Genomic DNA, 13,116 nt, shown 5'->3' on the forward strand with positions numbered 1-13,116 from the left:
TTTTTTGTATATGTCAACAATATCTTCCAAATACACATCTAACATTCCTTCTTTTGGTCATTTTTCTACATTTTTGTATATGTCAAAAAAAGAGTAAGTGTTCAACACTTTTTTGTAGACACGTTCAACATTGTCCGAATGCATAGTCCAAAATTTTAAATACTTTTTCAACATTTTAATGCTTAATCAATATTTTTCAAATAGATGTTCAACATTTCTTAAGTAGTGGTTCTACATTTTTAATACTTATTCAATATTTTAAAATACTTGTTCAACATTTGTAGTACTTGTTCAAAAAAATTTAAACACTCGTTCAACAAATTTTAATACCTATTCAACATTTTTTAAATACTTGTTCCACATTTTTAATACTTGTACACCATTTTCAAATACTGATTCAACATTTTTAAAATACATGTTCAACATTTTTTTAGTAGTTATTCAACAAATTTTCAATACTCGTTCACCATTTTTAAAGCTTATTCAACATTTTCTGCGTTTGTTAACCGATTATTGGGAAAAGCATGGGAAAACCGAGTAAAAAGAAAAGACATAGAAAAAGCATGTTGAATTAGACAGCAAAAATGAAGAAACAGAAAAAAAACAAAAATAAAGTAAAACAGGAAAAGAAAATAAACATGGTAAAACCCGGCTAATTTTTCTTCTAGTAGGTCGCGCTCTCGATAGAGTGCAACAAGTCGGGCGTGTCGCAGTGGCTAGAAACCCTTTGAAGTAACTAGTGGACCTAGGATTGATTCCCGGCTGGCACCAATTTTACCTCTGATTTTTCTGAAAATATTTGCTACAATGGGTCGGCCCGATATGTAGCGCTCGACGCCAGTGTTCCCACTCGTCTTGCGTAATACGAGATATGGGGGCGCCCGGTAGGGAAGACTTTGGCCACACGCTTGACACCATGATTGGGCCGGTGATCAGGTGGCCAAGAACCAGTGTGCGTTTAACCTTGTTGCCGGGCTTTCGCTCTATGCGGACGATGTTGTCCTGTTCTACCATTCGGATAGGTCAGAGCTACTCACGATTCAGGGGTTGCTTGCTTCCTTCGGTCACGCATCGGGTTGCACACGAACTTTGCCAAGTGCTCGGTGTCCCCATCGGGTTTTCTGACGAGATTGCCCCAGAAGCGGTATCAGTGATGGAATGCCAGTTGGCACAATTCCTAATGAAGTACTTGGTCATCCCCTTGTCCATGCATCAGCTATCTATTGAGTCTCTTCTGGCAATCATGGAGAAGATCGCAGACCGGCTACCATCCTGGATGGCGGGGATGATGGCTATGGCTGGACAGCTAACCCTGGTTAAGTCGGTCCTAGTGGCCATCCCTCTGCATATACTCGTCGTGCTGGGTGTCTCTAAGATGACCCTAAAGCAGATTGAGAGGTTCCTTTGGGGATTCCTCTAGGCGGGAACAAAGGAGGCCAATGGAGGCCATTGCCATGTTCACTAGCAGAAGGTGTGTCGCCCTTTCGAACTTGGAATACTTGCCATCCCTGATCTCGCGAGGATGGTCATTAGTCTCTGGATCCGATGGTTGTGACGCATGCACACTGACCTTGACCGCCGATTTTATGGCTTAGACATGTAGTTCAGTAGAGATGAGAGGAGTGTGTTCGCTACATGTACCAAGGTGGTACTTGGTAGTGAAACCTCTACACTTTTTTGGGTGGACAGATGGCTGGATGGGAAGCCCATTTCTGAGATTGCACTGGAGCTCCCAAAGCTTGTCTCCGGGCGCATTCAGAAGCGGCAGACACTCCGAGAAGCCCTCCTGGACAAACGTTGGATTTCCGACATGCGAGGAGCTTTGGCAACCTCGCATTATGGCAGTAGAGCCAGTTGTGGAGACAGGTCCGTGGGGTGCAACTCGACACCACCCGGACAGGTTTCTCTGACGATGGACAGCCGATGGTGTTTACACGTCCGCCTCTTTCTATTGAGCTATGTTCCTGGGATCGGAGGAGTCGACATCGTGGAATCCTGTCTGGAAGTCCTGGGCCCCACCAAGGGTCAAGTTCTTCCTTGGGCTTGTCTGCCAAGACCACTGTTGGACAGCGAACAGACTTGCCCAAAGAGGGCTGCAGCATCATCCTTGCTGTGTCATCTGCGACCAGACGATGGAGCACATCCTGGTAGGTTGTTTGTAATCACGGATTACCTGGCATGAAATCAAGCCCGGGATCCACTCCACCGCGAGTATTGCGCACGCGGAGGTCCGTTTCACAGATTGGTGGCATGAGGCTCTTTTGGTATCCCCTTTGGCGGCATGTAAGGACACCTCGCACTACTGTGAAGGTTATAGGCGACGCAAGTAGAGTAACGCGTATGTTAGATAGTGATGCAACTTCTCTGGAGAAAAATCATACGTAGTTGTTTTATAAGCGAAGATTATCTTAAATAAACTTATGTTCATTCAATCCAAACAATCCACTAATATTTGCTTCAATTATGTGGAACCATCATCTTGAAATTTGCTCCTTCGAAAATCCTATGAAAAAAAGAGAGGATATAAGTGATCGAGAACTCCTTCCAAAAACTCAATGGAAAAATAAGAAGAAACGTACATATCACACTGTATGTACTACTATTGCTTCATTAAAAATCATCCATGAGAAACCGTTATGTAAAAACTCATAAAAGAAAAGAATGCAATATCAAAGATCCGAGGATCAAAAACATGTTATCATTCAGAGATGGACTCTCCCTGAATTTTACAAGTCTTGAAGTCGTCTGATATCAATTCCATTGATATACTTCTCAAACAAATAAAATGAATTTGTTTGCAAAATATGTATCTCCCAATCTTTATGTAATTCACGGGGATAAAATAATTTAGGAGCAATATGCTTTGTAGTATTACTCTTTATATAAACTGCTTAAAATGTGTGTAATACATGCAACATTTTCTTCATAGATAATGGTGGGTGATTCCAATGAATCAATACCGATAAAAGTCCGCCTCTCATTTTATTATATCATGAAGCAAAGGAATGGTGTATCAGAACGAATGGTTCGCTCAATGATTTATTCGTATATGTGATGGAGTCAATATGGGTACCCAAATCCAGCTATTGATTATTAATCCGAAAAAAATTGAGTCGTGTCTGCACATTATCGAACCTGCGGGGTCACACGCTTAAGGTTCACTAATTTGTTGAGTATTAGAAGTGTTAGTACTGTCAAAAAAAATTCACTGGAAAGGTTTGGGGGAGACTGGAAATGTTCCAGAGAGAAAAATTGGAAGTGTTTTTGAGAAAACTTGAAAAGTTTTGGCAAACCAAGAAATTGTCGAAGGACGCAAAGCACCGCTGGAAGGTTCTGAAACATTCCCGAATTTTCCATAACCTACCAGAATATTCTGGAGGGTGCAGTGGGCAACCCACTTTGATTGGCCCAAGTAGGGGCAGTTGCATGGGCCCTCTGGGGCCAAGTATGGGGCGCCACCCCTTTGCTTGGGTGTGAAGCCACCTTGTGTTGGCTAGGGTTGGGGGCCCCACCCCATTGGTGCGCTGACCTAGGAGTAGGCAGCTTCTCCTCAAAGGCGTCCACTATTGGGCTTATATACTTGAGGGGCAGCCCCTCAATCGGATCTCTTTTTGCGCTTGAAGACTGCCCATCTCTCTCACGCACACAAACATAGAAGTTACGCGGTTGTTAGGCTGCTCCACCTCCACCTCTAGGTTTCGATAGAGGTTTTCGTTATGGGTGGTGAAACCTTGTTGGATTGGTGATCTCGTACGTGTGCATACTGACAAAGGTGTCATCTCTTTGATGCTAGATTGGGAGGAGATAAATTTGCGTGGTTGACAGGTTTAATCCTAGCAGTGAGAATTGGCATCAACTTCTTCACCAACTTTACATCTGCGTTGTGTTGTAATTGGTAAATATTTGATCTAACCTATTTGCAACTTCTTCACCAACTTCTTCACCAATTTTTTTATATTTTGTACTATGTTTCCTAACAAAATTGTGAGAGATGTGGGCTAGACAGACCAAAACGTACCAACAACGAGTCACTAACTCGCGGGAGAAGAAACATACATGCCTAGGAACAGCCGCAGGGAAGATAAAAGAAAACAGTGCTATGCACACGTCAAAGTTGGCATGATTCGCAGACGACAATTAAATCCAGCCGGACATGTGTAGATGGAAAAGTGCACCGGCTGCTGGGCTAACACGTCGTGCAGACTTGGGGCACAGGTATCGTTTGTATAGCAGTTTCGTCAATGTTTACGTCACAATGGACACCATGAACATGTGAGGAGTAATGTACTTGATACGTACAAACCATTTGCTCAAAAAAATGCACTCGTACATCTAGCATTGCTCCTAGAAAATTTAAATTCCTTCTTAGAAACCACATGATGTATTAATGTCATCTCTTGAGGGGTAAGATCATAAAGCTTGGCCCTCCTAAGTTTCTGCTTTTGGATGAATGGGTGATCCATGTTTCAATCCTGTGATTCACATGCTCGCACAACTTTCCGTTTCCAGCACCAATGTGCATTTCTTCAAGAACCATTGCATTCTCAGCGAAGAATTTGATGAGCTTCATACCGAGACACTTGGACTTCTCCGACCAGAATTGCAAGGCCACTCTCCAACTCTGCAAGCATTCGAACGAGCGTCGAATCAAGCCAGGGATTTCAGGTACATCGTCATACACTAGTAGAAAACATAGCTTTGGTTCGGCCAGAAAAGAGCATTAATCCCGGTTGCATTATGAACCGGGACTAATGTGAGCATTAGTCCCGGTTCAAGCGGCTAGGGCACCGTACAGGCATTAATCCCGGCTCAAATGGGACCTTTAGTCCCGGTTGGTGCCACGAACCGGGACTAAAGGGTGTAATGCCCATTAGTACCGGTTCGTGGCACCAACCGGTACTAAAGGTTAGACCTTTACTACCGGTTCATGCCACCAACCGGTAGTAATGGGGTTTGAGGCATTAGTACCGGTTCGTGCCACGAACCGGTACTAAAGGTCCCATTTTCAACCCCCCCCAGGTGGATCGCCTTTTCAGTTATGTAAAAAGCAAAAGAAATGATAAAAACTTCAAAAATTAAAATCCTTCCAGATGTAGTTATGTTACTACATGTACTAGTTAGGAAAATTTAAAAACTTAAATTTGGACATGTTTTGCAAAAAGTGTAGGGAAAATGTAAAACGGCTATAACTTTTGCATACGATGTCAGAAAAAAAAGTATAATATATCAAAATGTTCAGCACGAAAATCCGCATCCGATTTTGACAGCCTATGGCCTATTTGCAAATTTTTAGAATCCTCAAATTCTAAAAGGAAAAAAAGTTATGCACTTCAATTTTTTTTTGAATTTTGGTTAAATCAGGTCAAACTTTGGTAAAACTACTTATTCAAGAAGTATTAGTGTTACTAAATAATTTTTCAATAATATTAGTGTTACTAAACAATTATGACAGTTTTTTAGAATTTTGGTCAAATCTGGTCAAACTGTGGTCAAACTATGGTCAAACTACTTATTCAATAAATATTAGTGTTACTACATAATTATTCAAGAATATTAGTGTTACTAAATAATTATTTCAATTTTTTGAATTTTGGTCAAATCTGGTCAAACTATGGTCAAACTATGGTCAAACTACTTATTTAAGAAATATTAGTGCTACTAAATAATTACTGTTTTTTAGAATAATAGTTTCAAACTCAAACAGTGAAACGCGTGACTTCATGCTCAAGCTAAACTCCTAAGGGTTAATAGGATTGAAATCTTACTATTGTCAGGAAAACAACAAGTGCAGACTTGGAAACGAGGGGGAATAGAACCCGAAAGTTAAGCGTGCTCACGTTGGAGTAGTGAGAGGATGGACGACTGGTCGGGAAGTTAGATGATTCGGAATGATGATGGGTGATTAGAGATTAGAGGTTAAATTGAGCAGTGATGAGGGGTGATTAGAGATTAAATTGGAAAATAATTCAGAAATTGGAAAATAAAAAAAAAACTCATTTTTTTCCCGTAAAAATACCTTTAGTCCCGGTTGGTGTTACCAACCAGGACTAAAGGTGGAGCTCCAGACAGCGCCACGTGGACGGCCTTTAGTCCCGGTTCGTGTAAGAACCGGGACTAAAGGGGGAGGCTTTAGTAACGACCCTTTAGTCTTGGTTCCAGAACCGGGACAAAAGGCCCTTATGAACCGGGACAAAAGGCCCTTTTTCTACTAGTGATAGGCAACATTGATGGTTTCTTCACCTCCTTCCGAAGAAAAGGAATTGTGACAACTGTCAAAATGGTCCATGGACTTGTCGCGGTCGTGTCGAAATTTCCATTCCAAGAATTGAGTAATGTACCGTTCTTGTTTGTAGGCATCCTCATGATCCGTGGTGAGGTTGATCCTGAGGTCACAGAGTGCATTGCTACAGCCGAGCAGGTTTGCGATGGCTGCCACCACTGTCTTGCCTCTCCCCCTATGCACCCCTTCTAGCTCGAGGTACTCAAGGCGGCGGAAGGCCGACAAGAGCTCGACCTATGAAAGCACTTGGGTTTTTGTGGCTGTGCGTCCATGAAAGCACTTGAATTTTAAGTCTCTCTCTCTCTCTCTCTCTCTCTCTCTCTCTCTCTCTCTCTCTCTCTCTCTCTTTCTCTCTGTGTGTGAAAACAGTGTTGGGGAACGTGGTAATTTCAAAAAATTATCTATGATCACAAAAGATCTATCTAGGAGATGCATAGCAAGGAGAGCGGAGAGTGTGTCCACGTACCCTCGTAGACCGAAAGCGGAAGCGTTTCAATAACGCGGTTGATGTAGTCGAACGTCTTCGCGATCCAACCGATCCAAGTATCGAACGTATGGCACGTCCGCGTTCAGCACACGTTCAGCTCGATGACGTCCCTCGTGCTCTTGATCCAGTTGAGGACGAGGGTGAGTTCCGTCAACACGACGGCGTGGCGACGGTGATGATGATGCTACCAGCGCAGGGCTTCGCCTAAGCTCTATGATGGTATGATCGAGGTGTGTAACAGTGGAGGCGGGCACCGCACACGGTTGGGAGAGAAACTTGTGTGTATTAGGGTGCCCCCTGCCCCCGTATATAAAGGACCAAGGGAAGGCCAACCGGCCCCTGTAGGCGCGCCCCCAATAGGGGAATCCTACTAGGACTCCAAGTCCTAGTAGGTTTCTACCAAGAGGGAGAGAGGGGGAAGGAAGGAGAGGGAGAGGAAGAAGGAAAGGGGGGCGTGCTACGTCTTGAGCTTGCTTTGGTTTTCCTTGAAGAGGAAAGGGTGATGCAGCAATAGTAGCGTAAGTATTTCCCTCAGTTTTTGAGAACCAAGGTATCAATCCAGTAGGAGGCTCCTCAAAAGTCCCATGCACCTACACAAACAAACAAAGAACTCGCAACCAACGCAATAAAGGGGTTGTCAATCCCTTCACGGCCACTTGCGAAAGTGAGATCTAATAGACATAGTATGATAAGATATATTTTTGGTATTTTATAATATAGATGCAAAAAATAAAGATGCAAATAAAAGTAGATTGGAAGCAAATATGATAAAAGATAAACCCGGGGCCCATAGGTTTCACTAGAGGCTTCTCTCAGGATAGCATAAGTATTACGGTGGGTGAACAAATTACTGTCGAGCAATTGATAGAAAAGGAAATAATTATGAGATTATCTAGGCATGATCATGTATATAGGCATCACGTCCGTGACAAGTAGACCGACTCTTGCCTGCATCTACTACTATTACTCCACACATCGACCTACTCATGCCTGCATCTAAAGTATTAAGTTCATAAGAACAGAGTAACGCCTTAAGCAAGATAACATGATGTAGAGGGATAAACTCATGCAATATGATATAAACCCCATCTTTTTATCCTCGATGGCAACAATACAATACGTGCCTTGCAACCCTTTCTGTGAGTGGGTAAGGACACCGCAAGATTGAACCCAAAGCTAAGCACTTCTCCCATGGCAAGAAAGATCAATCTAGTAGGCCAAACCAAACTGATAATTCGAAGAGACTTGCAAAGATAACTCAATCATACATAAAAGAATTCGGAGGAGATTCAAATATTTCTCATAGATAAACTTGATCCTAAACTCACAATTCATCAGATCTCAACAAACACACCGCAAAAAGAGTTTACATCGAATAGATCTCCACAAGAGAGGGGGAGAACATTGTATTGAGTTCCAAAAAGAGAGAAGAAGCCATCTAGCTAATAACTATGTACCCGAAGGTCTGTGGTAAACTACTCACAACTCATCGGAGGGGCTATGGTGTTGATATAGAAGCCCTCCGTGGTCGATTCCCCCTCCGGTGGAACGCCGGCGAAGGCTCCAAGATGGGATCTCGCGGATACAGAATGTTACGATGGTGGAAATTGTGTTTCGTTGGCTCCCTGGATGTTTTCGGGGTACGTAGGCTTATATAGGAGGAAGAAGTACGTCGGTGGCCGTCCGAGGGGCCCACGAGACAAGGGGGCGCGCCCTATAGGAGTGGGGGCACCCTACCCTCTCGTGGCCGCCTCGGCTGCTTCTTGACTTGCACTCCAAGTCCTCCGGATCACGTTCGTTCAAAAAATCATGCTCCCGAAGGTTTCATTCCGTTTGGACTCCGTTTGATATTCCTTTTCTTCGAAATACTGAAATAGGCAAAGAACAGCAATACGGGCTGGGCCTCTGGTTAGTAGGTTAGTCCCAAAAATGATATAAATGTGTAAAATAAAGCCCATAAACATCCGAAAGGGGTAATATAATAGCATGAAACAATCAAAAATTATAGATACGTTGGAGACGTATCAAGCATCCCCAAGCTTGATTCATACTCGTCCTCGAGCAGGTAAATGATAAAAACAGAATTTTTAATGTGGAATGCTACCTAGCATAATTCTCAATGTAATTTTCTTTATTGTGGCATGAATGTTCAGATCCAAATGATTCAAAAATAAAAGTTCATATGGACATAAAAATGGTGATACTTCTAGCATACTAATCAAAGTAATCATGTCTTCTCAAAATAACATGGTCAAAGAAAGTTATCCCTACAAAATCATATAGTCTGGTTGTTGCTCTATCTTCATCACACAAAGTATTTAATCATGCACAACGCCGATGACAAGCCAAGAAATTGTTTCATACTTTAATAGTCTCAAACTTTTTCAACTTTCACGCAATACATGAGCATGAGCCATGGACATAGCACTATATGTGGAATAGAATGGTGGTTGTGGAGAAGACAAAAAGGAGAAGACAGTCTCACATCAACTAGGCGTATCAACGGGCTATGGAGGTGCCCATTAATAGATATCAATGTGAGTGAGTAGGGATTGCCATGCAACGGATGCACTAGAGTTATAAATATATGAAAGCTCAACAAAAGAAACTAATTGGGTGTGCATCCAACTCGCTTGCTCACTAAGACCTAGGGCATTTTGAGGAAGCCCATCATTGGAATATACAAGCCAAGTTCTATAATGAAAAATTCCCACTAGTATATGAAAGTGACAACATAGGAGACTCTCTATCATGAAGATCATGGTGCTACTTTGAAGCACAAGTGTGGAAAAAGAGATAGTAGCATTGTCCCTTCTCTCTTTTTCTCTCATTTTTTTCTTCTTTTTCTTTATCTTTTTTTCTTCTTTGGCCTTTCTTTTTTTCTTTTTGGCCTTTCTCTTTTTTCTTTCTTTTTATTTTTTTTCTTTTTGTAAAGTCCGAAGTCTCATCCCGACTTGTGGGGGAATCATAGCCTTCATCATCCTTTCCTCACTAGGACAATGCTCTAATAATGAAGATCATCACACTTTCATGGATTTACAACTCAAGAATTACAACTCAAAGCTAGAACAAGATATGACTCTATATGAATGCTCCGGCGGTGTACCGGGATATGCAATGAATCAAGAGCGACATGTATGAAGATTATGAAAGTGGCCTTGCCACAAATACGATGTCAACTACATGATCATGCAAAAAGCAATATGACAAAAATAATGAGTGTCATATGAACGGAACGGTGGAAAGTTGCATGGCAATATATCTCGGAATGGCTATGGAAATGCCATAATAGGTAGGTATGGTGGCTGTTTTGAGGAAGGTATATGGTACCGGCAAAAGTTGCGCGGCACAAGAGAGGCTAGGAATGGTGGAAGGGTGAGGGTGTGTATAATCCATGGACTCAACATTAGTCAAAAGAACTCATATACTTGTTACAAAAATCTAGAAGTCATCAAAAACAAATTACTACGCGCATGCTCCTAGGGGGATAGATTGGTAGGAAAACACCATCGCTCATCCCCGACCGCCACTCATAAGGAAGACAATCAATAAATAAAATTGTGCTCCAACTTCATCACAAAGCGGTTAACCATACGTGCATGCTATGGGAATCACAACCCTCAACACAAATATTTTTCATAATCACCTCAACTAGCACGACTTTAATATCACTACCTCCATATCTCAAAACAATTATCAAGCATCAAATTGATCATAGCATCCAATTCACTTTCTGTGATAGTTTTTATTATACCCAACTTGGATGCTCATCATTCTAGGAACAAATTTGTAACCATAGTAAATACCATGTTGTTCTAAAAGACTCTCAAAATAATATAAGTGAATCATGAGAGACTAGCAATTTCTTCAAAATTAAGACACCACCGTGCTCTAAAAGATATAAGTGAAGCACTAGAGCAAAAACTATAAAGCTCAAAAGATATAGGTGAAACACATAGAGTATTCTAGCAAATTCTAATCAAGTAGGCTTCACCCAAAAGGTGTGTACAACAAGGATGAGTGTGGTAAACTAAAAAGCAAAAACTAATATAATACACGACGCTCCAAGCAAAACACATATCATGTGGCGAATAAAAATCTAGCTCCAAGTAAAGTTACCAATGAACGAAGACGAAAGAGGGGATGCCTTTCCGGGGCATCCCCAAGCTTAGGCTTTTGGATATCCTTGAATATATTGGGGTGCCATGGGCATCCCCAAGCTTAGGCTCTTGCCACTCCTTATTCCATAGTCCATAAAAGCTTTACCCAAAACTTGAAAACTTCACAACACAAAACTCAACAGGAAATCTTATAAGCTCCGTTAGTGAAAGAAAACAAAACCACCACATAAGGTACTGTAATTAACTATTTATTTATTTATTTTGGTGTTAAACCTACTGTATTCCAACTTCTCAATGGTTTATAAACTATTTTACTATCCATAGATGCATCAAAATAAGCAAACAACACATGAAAAACAGAATCTGTCAAAAACAGAACAGTATGTAGCAATATGTAACTAACGCAAACTACTGGAACTCTAAAAATCCTACCAAAATAGGAAGTCCTGGAAAATTTGTCCATTTATCAGCAGCAAAAAGAATAAAAGAAAAAGTATGTTTCTGTGATTTAACAAAACTAAATTCGTGCGCGCAAAGTTTCTGTTTTTCAGCAGAATCAAATCAACTGTCATCATAGGTTATCCTATAGGTTCTACTTGGCACAAACACTAATTGAAAGATAAAAACACATCTAAACAGAAGGTAGATGCAAGGTTTATTACTAAACAGGAACAAAAACAAAAACACAAAGAAAATTGGGTTGCCTCCCAACTAGCGCTATCGTTTAACGCCCCTAGTTGGGCATAAAAGCGAAGATAGATCTAAGTAGTGCCATCTTTGGCACTCGGAAAGGAAAAAGAGGATCTCCTTTGTATTGCATTCATTCTTCTATTTAGGGTAAGCACATTTCCATTAATGGATGAAGTAAGATTAAGCACGTTACGAAAATTTGCCTCTAAGCTAGACTTCATCTCTTTGATAATTCATTTTGATAAAAGCACAAGAGAGTAGTTGATTCAACCTTATCATTCATAGGGTGCCCAAATATGGTTTTCATTTTTTCGTAAGTATCAATAGCATCCCCTTCAAGAAAACCTTCTTCAAAAATAGAGTCTAAATCTTGTTTGAAAGAAGCGGGCAAGCCAACATAGAAACTTTTTAAGTAAACTTCAATTTGTTATTGTGGCACATAGCTAGCCCGAATCCTTAATAACCTATCCCAAGCATCTTTTAAAGACTCATCAAGTAAATAACGAAAAATTCCAGAGTCATCCTCATCAAAATTATTTAAGCTCTCATTGGTGACCCCGGTGGATCTTTCTATAGCATCATTATTCATGAGCTTAGAGAGGATAGAAGGGTTATCCAAGGTACTAGAACCTAGGAAAGGACCCTTAGTTCTTTTTGATTCGGCCATGGCAACGAGAAGGCAAACAGAAAAGAGAGGAAAAGATTGGGGAAGAGAGGGCGAATAAAACGGCAAGGGTGAAGTGGGGGAGAGGAAAACGAGAGGTGCTACGTCTTGAGCTTGCATTGGTTTTCCTCGAAGAGGAGAGGGTGATGCAGCAATAGTAGCGTAAGTATTTCCCTCAGTTTTTTAGAACCAAGGTATCAATCCAGTAGGAGGCTCCTCAAAAGTCCCACGCACCTACACAAACAAACAAAGAACTCACAACCAACGCAATAAAGGGGTTGTCAATCCCTTCACGGCCACTTGCGAAAGTGAGATCTAATAAAGATAGTAAGATAAGATAAATATATTTTTGGTATTTTATAATATAGATGCAAAAAGTAAAGATGCAAATGAAAGTAGATTGAAAGCAAATATGATAAGAGATAGACCCGAGGGCCATAGGTTTCACTAAAGGCTTCTCTCAAGATAGCATAAGTATTACGGTGGTTGAACAAATTACTGTCGAGCAATTGATAGAAAAGCGCATAGTTATGAGATTATCTAGGCATGATCATGTATATAGGCATCACGTCCATAACAAGTAGACCGACTCCTGCCTGCATCTACTACTATTACTCCACACATCGGCCGACTCCTACCGGCATCTAGAGTATTAAGTTCATAAGAACAGAGTAACACATTAAGCAAGATGACATGATGTAGAGGGATAAACTCAAGCAATATGATATAAACCCCATCTTGTTATCCTCGATGGCAACAATACAATACGTGCCTTGCAACCCTTTCTGTCACTGGGTAAGGACAATGCAAGATTGAACCCAAAGCTAAGCACTTCTCCCATGGCAAGAAAGATCAATCTAGTAGGCCAAACCAA

This window comes from Triticum dicoccoides, chromosome 3B (genome assembly GCF_002162155.2).
Source record: "Triticum dicoccoides isolate Atlit2015 ecotype Zavitan chromosome 3B, WEW_v2.0, whole genome shotgun sequence".
In the NCBI taxonomy this organism is placed as follows: Eukaryota; Viridiplantae; Streptophyta; class Magnoliopsida; order Poales; family Poaceae; genus Triticum; species Triticum dicoccoides.